This window comes from Triticum dicoccoides, chromosome 5B, assembly GCF_002162155.2.
Source record: "Triticum dicoccoides isolate Atlit2015 ecotype Zavitan chromosome 5B, WEW_v2.0, whole genome shotgun sequence".
In the NCBI taxonomy this organism is placed as follows: Eukaryota; Viridiplantae; Streptophyta; class Magnoliopsida; order Poales; family Poaceae; genus Triticum; species Triticum dicoccoides.
This window is the reverse complement of record NC_041389.1, coordinates 169784544-169795839: the sequence shown is the minus strand read 5'-3', so window position 1 is coordinate 169795839 and position 11296 is coordinate 169784544.

Genomic DNA, 11296 nt, shown 5'->3' with positions numbered 1-11296 from the left:
GTTAGCATGGTCAAAACTGACGCGTGGGGCCTCTGTGGTTAGTTTAGCATAATAGGAAATAAACTGAGATTAATTAAGGGCGTGAGGCCCATGTGTAAGCGGGTCAGGGGGTAATTAAGTTGGGTCATTAGTCCCTAACAATGATGCCATGTCAGCACGTCGGGGATGAGCCGGCGGCGACTACAGGACACGGCGGGGGCACGCCGGACTTGCGCTAGGGGCGTTGGATTGGCGCGCTGAGGGCACCGGGGCATAGCCCTTGCTCGCGCGCATCCAGGGGACCAAGTGGGAAGTCGCGGGGTCACTGGAATTCATGCCGGCGATGAGCTTTGGCGGCGACGGTGCTCGGTGATGCACGGGCGCTTCGCTACGGTGCGTTAGTGAGCAAAAGGAGAGGCGGGCAGCACCTGCTAGGCACGGGGAGCACCACGAGCAGCATGGTGAGGCCAGGGGGCATGGAGGCTATGCGTGCAGCAGCAATGGCAGACGGTGGCTTCGGTGCTCGTGGGGAACAGCGCTACAGCACGGGGCGAGGACAAGGAGTTAGGGGAGAAGGTAAGTGGCTCACGGCGAGTTAGACGGTGCAGACAGTGGGGCCGGGGAGGCTCTGGATGCAGTGAATCAAGCGACGGAGATCACTGGCACCAAGGTTGAAGAAGATGTCCGTAACGGCGATGCAGCGCTCCCCTGGTTGCTTGGCTCGGCGTGGACGAGGAGGACGACGATGCGGAGCTCGGGGATGCGAAGAGGGAGCGAGGGAGTGCCTGTGGCTGCGGCGGTGACGAACGGCGGCGACAAGCCCGTTCGGGTGAGTGAGAGAGAGAGAGAGATCCAGGGGAGAGAGTGAGGACGGGGGAGAGTGAGAGGGGTCCGAGGGGGCCGCGTGGCGTCTCCCGAAGAAGCCAGGCGAAGCGGCAAGCAGGAGGTGGCCGAGCGTGCGCCGGTGTGCGTCGGCCACGCGCCTGTCCTCCTGGCAAGGAGGAAGACGACAGGGGGGGCTAGGTGGGCTGGGCCGGCCACTTGGGCCGCCAAGTGGCTGCACAGGTGAAGCCAGGTAAGTCTCTCTCTCTCTCTTTTAACTCCTGTTTTCTATTTTCTACAATTGTTTTGGCTTTATTAAAAATGCCAGAGCATTATCAAAAATCCTGAAAATATTTGTGGGCACTGTTTGGATTGTTTCCAGCAGCCCTCATTTATCTTCAAGATTATTTGGACATTTAAAATTATTTATAGCATTTAAATGTCCAAGAACAAATACTGTATGATTTAATTCAATAATCTAGAATGGCCTAGAAAAATGTGCACCATTTTTGTCAGAGGTTCTAGACCAAAACAAAAATGATAAACATTTATGAAGGGCATTTCATGTTCATTGAAAATACTTTTAGGTTGAACCTATTTGAATTCCATTTGGTGCTAGGGTTTGGGCATCCCCATTTCAAGTTCATTCGAAAAATAAACATGATGACATGGATGCAGATGCAACTAATTACAAGCAATAATCTAGGGATGTGACAACTCACCCCCACTAAACAAGAATCTTGTCCCGAGATTCAAGACGTGAGGTAAGAAGACAAAGGGGACACTAAGTATCACAAACTTCATGATCCAACTGTCTTATCGAGGGTGTTGATCTGTTGACTCAATCGATCTTGACGTCTTTGCTTGCGAGGTCTTCATCCAACACGATGACGACAGAAGGAGACTCTCCAGAAAACGATCTCCTCGAAGATCGAGTATTCAAGATCAACTCATGGAGTGAGAGGTAAGAACATCTCTCGAGCTGAGATACGAAGAATTCATCCAAAAGGATGGAGTGGAACAGATGTCGAAGGTTCACTAGGTAGACAACAATTCCACACTTAAGAAGTTGGTAATCAGTTTCAACGCAGCGAGGAGTTGAGTTTCCATGATACCACAACAAGACACCTTAGGGATGGTGACTCGTAGATATATCCCCTTAAGTGGCAAAAAGAATTACCTTTGATTTAGAGATCATTGAAACTCTTTATACCACCCTAAGGCAAATCACAATCGATCATTTGAAGGAGTCCGAAAGAATGACATTCTCGGGTCAGAATGGATGATGTGGACTACCTTGTTGAAGACAACACAGAGAATGATTTGCTTATCATCGGAAATGGATGGGACCCAAGGTAGGATGGCACAATGACGGTGCAAGCTGGGAACCAAAACACAAATGCTGGGAATGATTCTAGTAACTCGGAAGAAACTCAACAGCAGAGAGTGATTCCACTATTGGAATGGTTATAGATTGAGAAAACTGGGAGCAATCCCAGTTAGTGCCGATGATACCACCTAGAGCTTGCGCCTGCTCTCAAGAACTTGAACATCTCCATATTCATCAAGGTTTTACCAATATCCGTGTCAAGGACCCTGGCAACACAACGTACTACCACATAGAATACCGGTGGAAGATGCAGATGCAAATGAAGATAACACCTTCTCAGATTTCACCTTGGCGGGGTCAAGGGAACAAAATCTGGATGATTGACCGAGAGACATTTAGCACTCCGCTACTAATGTTCTCCTTGACGTGCTAGCATAATCCATTCATAGATATGGTTTGATATCTAGAACATCAAGTAAAAGGTCGGACTTCGGAAACACAAAAATCCATAAAGGACAACTAGGGAGTAAATCCTACGAAATCCTTATGGGGAGGTGGCCAACTTCCTCCATCAAGATACTACATGTTGGGGAACGTAGTAATTTTAAAAAATTTCCTACGCACACGCAAGATCATGGTGATGGCATAGCAACGAGAGGGGAGAGTGTTGTCCACGTACCCTCGTAGACCGTAAGCGGAAGCGTTATGACAACGCGGTTGATGTAGTTGTACGTCCTCACGATCCGACCGATCCAAGCACCGAACGTACGGCACCTCCGAGTTCTGCACACGTTCAGCTCGATGACGTCCCTCGGGCTCCAATCCAGCGAAGCGTCGGGGATGAGTTCCGTCAGCACGACGGCGTGGTGACGATGATGATGTTCTACCGGCACAGGGCTTCGCCTAAACTCCACAACGATATGACCGAGGTGGAATATGGTGGAGGGGGGCACCGCACACGGCTAAGGAACGATCCGTAGATCAACTTGTGTGTCATGGGGTGCCCCCTGCCCCCGTATATAAAGGATCAAGGAGGAGGGGGCCGGCCAAGGGGAGAGGCGCGCCCTAGGGGTGTCCTACTCCCACCGGGAGTAGGATTCCCCTTTTCCTAGTCCAACTAGGAGTGCTTCCAAGTAGTAGGAGTAGGAGACAAGGAAGGGGAAGAGGGAAGAGAAGGAAGGAGGGGGTGCGGCCCCTCCCCCTAGTCCAATTCGGACTAGGCCATGGGGGGCGCGCGGCCTGCCCTAGGCAGCCCCTCTCTCTTCCCCGTATGGCCCAATAAGGCCCATATACTTTTTCCCGTATTCCCGTAACTCCCCGGTACTCCGAAAAATACCCGAATCACTCGGAACCTTTCCGAACTCCGAATATAGTCGTCCAATATATCGATCTTTACGTCTCGACCATTTCGAGACTCCTCGTCATGTCCCCGATCTCATACGGGACTCCGAACTCCTTCGGTACATCAAAACTCATAAACTTATAATATAACTGTCATCGTAACGTTAAGCGTGCGGACCCTACGGGTTCGAGAACTATGTAGACATGACCTAGAACTATTCTTGGCCAATAACCAATAGCGGAACCTGGATGCCCATATTGGCTCCTACATATTCTACGAAGATCTTTATCGGTCAAACCGCATAACAACATACGTTGTTCCCTTTGTCATCGGTATGTTACTTGCCCGAGATTCGATCGTCGGTATCCAATACCTAGTTCAATCTCGTTACCGGCAAGTCTCTTTACTCGTTCCGTAATACTTCATCCCGTAACTAACTCATTAGTTACAATGCTTGCAAGGCTTGAGTGATGTATATTACCGAGAGGGCCCAGAGATACCTCTCCGACAATCGGAGTGACAAAACCTAATCTCGAAATATGCCAACCCAACATGTACCTTCGGAGACACCTGTAGTACTCCTTTATAATCACCCAGTTACGTTTTGACGTTTGGTAGTACCCAAAGTGTTCCTCCGGTAAACGGGAGTTGCACAATCTCATAGTTTCAGGAACATGTATAAGTCATGAAGAAAGCAATAGCAACATACTAAACGATCAAGTGCTAGGCTAACGGAATGGGTCATGTCAATCACATCATTCTCCTAATGATGTGATCCCGTTAATCAAATGACAACACATGTCCATGGTTAGGAAGCATAACCATCTTTGATCAATAAGCTAGTCAAGTAGAGGCATACTAGTGACACTATGTTTGTCTATATATTCACACATGTATTATGTTTCCGGTTAATACAATTCTAGCATGAATAATAAACATTTATCATGAAATAAGGAAATAAATAATAACTTTATTATTGCCTCTAGGGCATATTTCCTTCACTACAATAATAGGTCTTCTGGCTGGGTGTGTTGGCCACAACATCCACTTTACCGGTTATCGAGAGACCAATATTATAGTTCTTGGGAAATGTCCCAACCATCATCCCTGCCTGAGATTCAGATCTGGTTGGTGTCAGAATATTCCACACTCATCAAGTCTAGAAAGAAAAATTAAAGTTTGCAACACAAATCGACGAGATGGTGTTGCGAGATTATCGGGGAATGGACTACGGTAGTATGCTCCAAAACATGAGCTGGTTCTGCTACAAACATGTGAACACGCTGTCCCAAACAAGCATGAGCACATGGTAGTCTTACAACGAAACACTACCGAGTTCTGGCTGGGAACCATCATCGAGGATAACAGAATCTTGTACAAATCCGTCTGGTACCTTCAGGACTAGCACGTAGAACTTATTATCCTTGAACAAATCAATCAGTGGCTTGGTGTGCAAGGAAATACCGATGGATTGGAGGTAGCTAGTCTCTCAAGCTATGGTATACTTCGCACGTGCATGACTGACTTGGGATGATTCCAGAGGAAGCAACATTGAATTCCTTGGCTTCATGGCGACAACTTGCATCAAATGCACGTGAATCTGAGGAAGTCACTTCTTTCATCCAACACATGCTTCATGAACGGGACATGAAGATAATGCTTATAGAAGTTTCCAACACTAGCTTAATGTTCAACAAAATCATGGAGGAGATAAGGATATTGTCGGTGGGCTCAACAACAATTCATCCAGATTCCCATGGAGAAGGAATTCCATAACTATGTGAACAGGGTGATAGTATTGGTCAGACCCAAAAGACATAATGGTGTATGCTCGAGGAAAATCCACGAGTAAGACAACATTACGAACATCGTTGGTTCTGATTTGATTTGAGGATAGCCCATACTCAAATCAAAGTTTTGGCAAGACAATAGCTCCAACAACTGGTCTCGAGGATCAATTGATGAAGATATCATCTTTCTTCAACACACACACAAAAAGATATCCCTTAAAATGAACTAAGCCAGGCAAGCTTTTATCCTCCAACTCTCCAAGTTGTTGTTTGGCTTAACCAACTAGCTCAGGGGTATCCAACACGGATTCTTGGGGAAGGAGTGGTTTATTGGAAACCAACTTGATCACGAACTCAACATAGCGGTCAGGTGACAACCTGGTAATACTACCGAGAAGATATTCGGAACATTACGAACCACCGATATGTTATTAAGCTCGAGAACAATCTTGATTTTCAGGGCAAGATGATATGATCAAAAGAGCTAGGTTTGACACAATCCTAACTCATTGATCGAAGAGTGCACCTTGGAAAATGGGCTAGGTAGCACGATTAATCCTAGAGTAATGATTCAATAATCAATATACTAAGAATGAGGCTACAATCCTTTAACTACTAAGCAACGGAGTTGCTCGTAGTATAGATTTCACACATCACGATTCACTTGTCGGCATTCCGGTTGCAACAACACGGGGACCGAGAAATGAATAACGATGGTGAGAAGTATCATTGCATCAAGAATCCATAAGAGAAGGTGCAACCCTCATGACATTCCTGACATAAAGTGGGTAATACTTCAGGGTAGAACAGAACAAGAGCTGGGTTGGCATTTTGATCTGCGAGATACAACTACTTTGACCCAATCCTGGATATGGACGAGGTACTGGAGTTTGTTTCTCCTAGTCATTCCGGAATAGATGGCTTGACGGACCACAAGAATAATAGGCATCGATGAACACGGGTGCACGACTATTCCTGACTATCAATTGATAGACGGGGGTCAGTACACAACTAAAGAGGGACAACCCAAAAGAACATACGATTTTCTGAGCTGTGGATGCACAGATTAGTATGTCGAGCAAAGCTCAACATTTTTCTTCCGGATAACCCATGCGGAGAAGGTAGGACCGACAGAGTCACATCTTAGAATCGAGAACTCGTCAAGAGCACTCTGGTTGTGATCTTTCGGATTGGCGAAGAACTTCTGCCATAAGCAGTACATGGTATTTGGAAGAAGGAAATACCACGGACCTCGAGGACTATCGCAAAGGTTACTACCATCCTAAAGGTACGAGCAACACTAACAACATGAAGTAAGTAGGGAAATCTCGGGTTCGGAAACCCAGGAGTAGAATACCTACTACTAAGTTGCATCACGGGATGCTTTCGAGAATGAAGGCCAGAATCATCACAATGCGACACAAAACGTGGCTAGATTACTAGATGATACTCTAGACACCTAGGGTCATAATAACTCCGACATATATGTTAAGGCAACAGAGTACCTCAACTCACCGATTAGTGTGGTTAATCTGGCCCAAAGGGACATCAGAACGGGAGGAAGGGATTTTGCAAATGCTTCAGACTATTTAGAAACCTGGGATCACTCGGACAGCATGACGACTGTAAATGCTCGAAAAGATTGGAGACATGCTACAAAAATGGTGGCATAGCCAATCAGAAGCACAATATCAAGGTTTCAAGATCAACGGTTAACATACGGAAGTAGTAGGAACTGAACCGAGGCTTAAGTCCAACAATTCTATAAGTCTACGGATTAGTAACACGTGATCCTGATAGAAAGAAGAGAAAGCCTAATTTCTTAACCCCGTAGGAAAGATAGGATGACTCAGATTAGAAGGTCATAGGGTAAAGAAGTAAAAAGAGCCTTACATTCCATGCCACAATCAATTCCCTTATATAACTAAAGAATTTCTAGACTCAACTTCGACCAGTTTGGCTTGGTAATCCTACAGGCAGTCAGGCTCTGATACCAAAGCTGTCAGGACCCCGACTCAATGCCACATCGATCTAGCATGTAACACCTCATATGACTTTGCGACCTCACGCACGGTATTCCCATGGGTGTTGCCTTACCTTTGCCCGGGACCGTTTGCGCCTTTTGGCACACGTATATGATAGTGTCGCTAGCATCCATATGATAAGGAGCCCGGGCTGACATGGCTAGTCGTAAACCCAAAGTGGCACAAACTTACAGGGACAGGCATCCATGACCCAGCATCGAACGTGTCGGTCATCAGCGAGTGAATCCAGGTTGTAGCACTGGTCTAGCAGGACTCTAGTATTCATCGCATGACATTTCCCCGAGGGGACAGACACAGGAACGAACAAGGACACATGCCGGCCAGCCTAAGTGTTCCGGAGCAGTAGCAAGCTACCATGGCTCGGTGGAAACACTAGGAGACATTTCCCGGTAAGAGAGGCTACTAAGGATAAACAACTAGATAGTCAGATCCCACACATACCAAGCATTTCAATAACATACACACAATATGCTCGATATGTGCAAATACAACATGGCATCACAACATGACTCTACGACTCAAGTATGTATTCATTAGGCTCCGAGGATCGAGATATTACAAACAGGGGTCTCATGAACCAACATTCAGAGCATACAAATCAAAGCACAAGCGGAAGCTTAACATGTCTGAGTACAAACATCTACAAATGAAAAAGGCTTAGAAGCCTGGCTATGTACTAGATCCTGCCGAGGGCACAAGATCGTAGCTGAGGTAACAGGCTAAACATTGAAGTCCACGCGGAACTACTAACGAGACTGACGTCTCTCTACAAAAACATAAAATAGGAAAACGTGAGTACAAATGTACCCAGCAAGACTTACATCAGAACTATCTACATATGCATCATTATCAACAAAGGGGGTGGTGGGGTTTAACTGCAGCAAGCCAACTTTGACTCGGTGGCTATCCTGAACTACTACTGCAAGTAACTCTTTTGAGGTGGCGCACACGAGTCCACATATTCACCAACCAATACACCACTATGGATCCGCTCTCGTCTCCCTACGAGAACGCCATCCATAGCACTCACGCTTATCTTGCGCATTTTAGAGTATCCACTTTCACTTGTCTATGAACTATTATAGGCAACCCAGAAGTCCTTTACTGCGGACACGACTATTCGAATAGATCATTATAACCCTGCAGGGGTGTACTTCTTCATACATGTTTCCACCACTTAGCGTCTGCACACGACATGTGCTCGGCAGACATCAAGCGAAAGCCGACGTGGGTGTAGACCACGACCTACCTAAACACTCAAGTCTCTAGTCCATGTTTATCGCCTATTCGGGTTCCATCCGCGAGGAGATCCGGCCAGAGTTTCACTCACAGCCCCAAACGATGTGTGCAGGGTTCCCGAGACACCAAATGGGCACCCGATACACCGTGCCACGTGCCTACCGCATCACAGCCCACCCCTCCGGTCAGCGCTGTGCACGGCCTCCAGCATACTACAAACACCAGAAACTACTTGCAACTCCTGGACAGAGGACAAGGGTGATTAAGAAGTTGAGCGGGGTCATATTTTAGGGCCCAATGCATGGTAGTAGCTGTTTCATGGATCACAAACACAGAACTCAGTTCCTGAGGACGACTTCAATGAGACAACCCACCATGTACTCCTACATGGCCTCTCACCACTACCTTTACCAAATCGTGTTCACACACTTAGCTCACACACAGTAGGACATGTTCACACACCTCTGATTCATCCCCGATGAATCAGACCTGACTCAACTCTAAGCAGCAGCAGGCATGACAAACAAGCATGAATGAGTAGGCACAACAGGGCTCAAACAACTCCTACTCATGCTAGTGGGTTTCATCTATTTACTATGGCAATGACAGGTCATGCAGAGGATAAAGGGGTTCAGCTACCGCAGCAAGTAACAGATGAATCGTAATGCTGTAAAAGAGAGCAGGAGCGAGAGAGTAGGATTGTATCGGAATGAACAAGGGGGTTTTGCTTGCCTGGCACTCTTGAAGATAGTATAGTTCTTCATCGGTGTCAACGATCACAGCGTTGGGACCACGTCTATCGAGAGGGGACAAATACCGGCAAACAAGAAGGAAACACAATCAATGCAATGCACAATATGATGCATGATCCTGACATGGCAAAATGAGTGTGTTGGGCTAATGCAACTAGAACCAGATGGGTTTGGGTCATTTTGAACCAAAGGTTCAACCCCAAATTCAAATTATGAATTTAAATAGTGCCTTATCATGTTTTGCACTAAACAGCAAGGTTAAGTTGTTTAAACATGCATGAAACCAGTACAGATGGATAGATTGGATTTTTCTAATCATTTTTCATATATAACTTATTTCATTTGGAGTTATAGATTAATTTATATGATTTTTTAGAAGTTAGCACTATTTTTTGGAATTTTCTGAATAAAAATAAATCCAGAAAAGGCATTACTGCATCAGCACTACGTCACTTTGATGTCAGCAGGGTCAACAGGGCTGGTCCAGGTCAAACCTGACCAGTGGGGTCCACTGGTCAGTGACTGGGGCTGTTTAGGGACACTGACAGGTGGGTCCGGTCAACGACCACGTCAGCGAAGTCAACGTGACATGTGGGGCCAGTCAACAGCCATGTCAGCACGGTCAAAACTGATGCGTGGGGCCTCTGTGGTTAGTTTAACATAACAGGAAATAAACTGAGATTAATTAAGGGCGTGGGGCCCATGTGTAAGCGTGCCAGGGGGTAATTAAGCTGGGTCATTAGTCCCTAACAACTATGCCACGTCAGCACGTCGGGGACGAGCTGGCAGCGACTACAGGACACGGCGAGGGCACGCCAGACTTGCGCTAGGGGCGTCGGATTGGCGCGCTGAGGGCACCGGGGCATAGCCCTTGCTCCGGCACATCCAGGGGACCAAGTGGGATGTCGCGGGGTCACCGGAATTCATGCCGGCGACGAGCTTTGGCGGAGGTGGTGCTCGTTGATGCACGGGCGCTTCGCTACGGTGCGTCAGTGAGCAAAAGGAGAGGCTGGGCAGCACCTGCTAGGCACGAGCACCACGAGCAGCACGGTGAGGCCAGGGGGGCATGGAGGCTATGCGTGCAACAACAATGGCCAACGGTGGCTTCGGTGCTCGTGGGGAACGGCGCTACAGCACGGGGGCGAGCACAAGGAGTTAGGGGAGAAGGTAAGTGGCTCACGGCGAGTTAGACGGTGCAGACGTTGCGGCCGGGGAGGCTCTGGACGCGGTGAATCAAGCGACGGAGATCACCGGCACCAAGGTTGAAGAAGATGTCCGTGACGGCGATGCAGCGCTCCCCTGGATGCTTGCCTCGGCGCGGACGAGGAGGACGACGATGCAGAGCTCGGGCATGTGAAGGGGAAGCCAGGGAGTGGCTGTGGCTACGGCGGTGACGAACAGCGGTGATGAGCCCGTTCGGGTGAGTGAGAGAGAGAGAGAGAGATCCAGGGGAGAGAGTGAGGACGGGGGAGAGTGAGAGGGGTCCGAGGGGGCCGCGTGGCGTCTCCCGAAGAAGCCAGGCGAAGCGGCAAGCAGGAGGTGGCCGGGCGTGCGTCGGTGTGCGTCGGCCACGCGCCTGTCCTCTTGGCAAGGAGAAAGACGACAGGGGAGGGGCTAGGTGGGCTGGGCCGGCCACTTGGGCTGCCAAGTGGCTGCAGAGGTGAAGCCAGGTAAGTCTCTCTCTCTCTCTTTTAATTCCTGTTTTCTATTTTCTGCAATTGTTTTGGCTTTATTAAAAATGCCAGAGCATTATCAAAAATCCTAAAAATATTTGTGGGCACTGTTTGGATTGTTTCCAGCAGCCCTCATTTATCTTCAAGATTATTTGGACATTTAAAATTATTTATAGCATTTAAATGTCCAAGAACAAATACTGTATGATTTAATTCAATAATCTACATGGCCTAGAAAAATGTGCACCATTTTTGTCAGACGTTCTGGACCCAAACAAAAATGATAAACATTTATGAAGGGCATTTCATGTTCATTGAAAATAT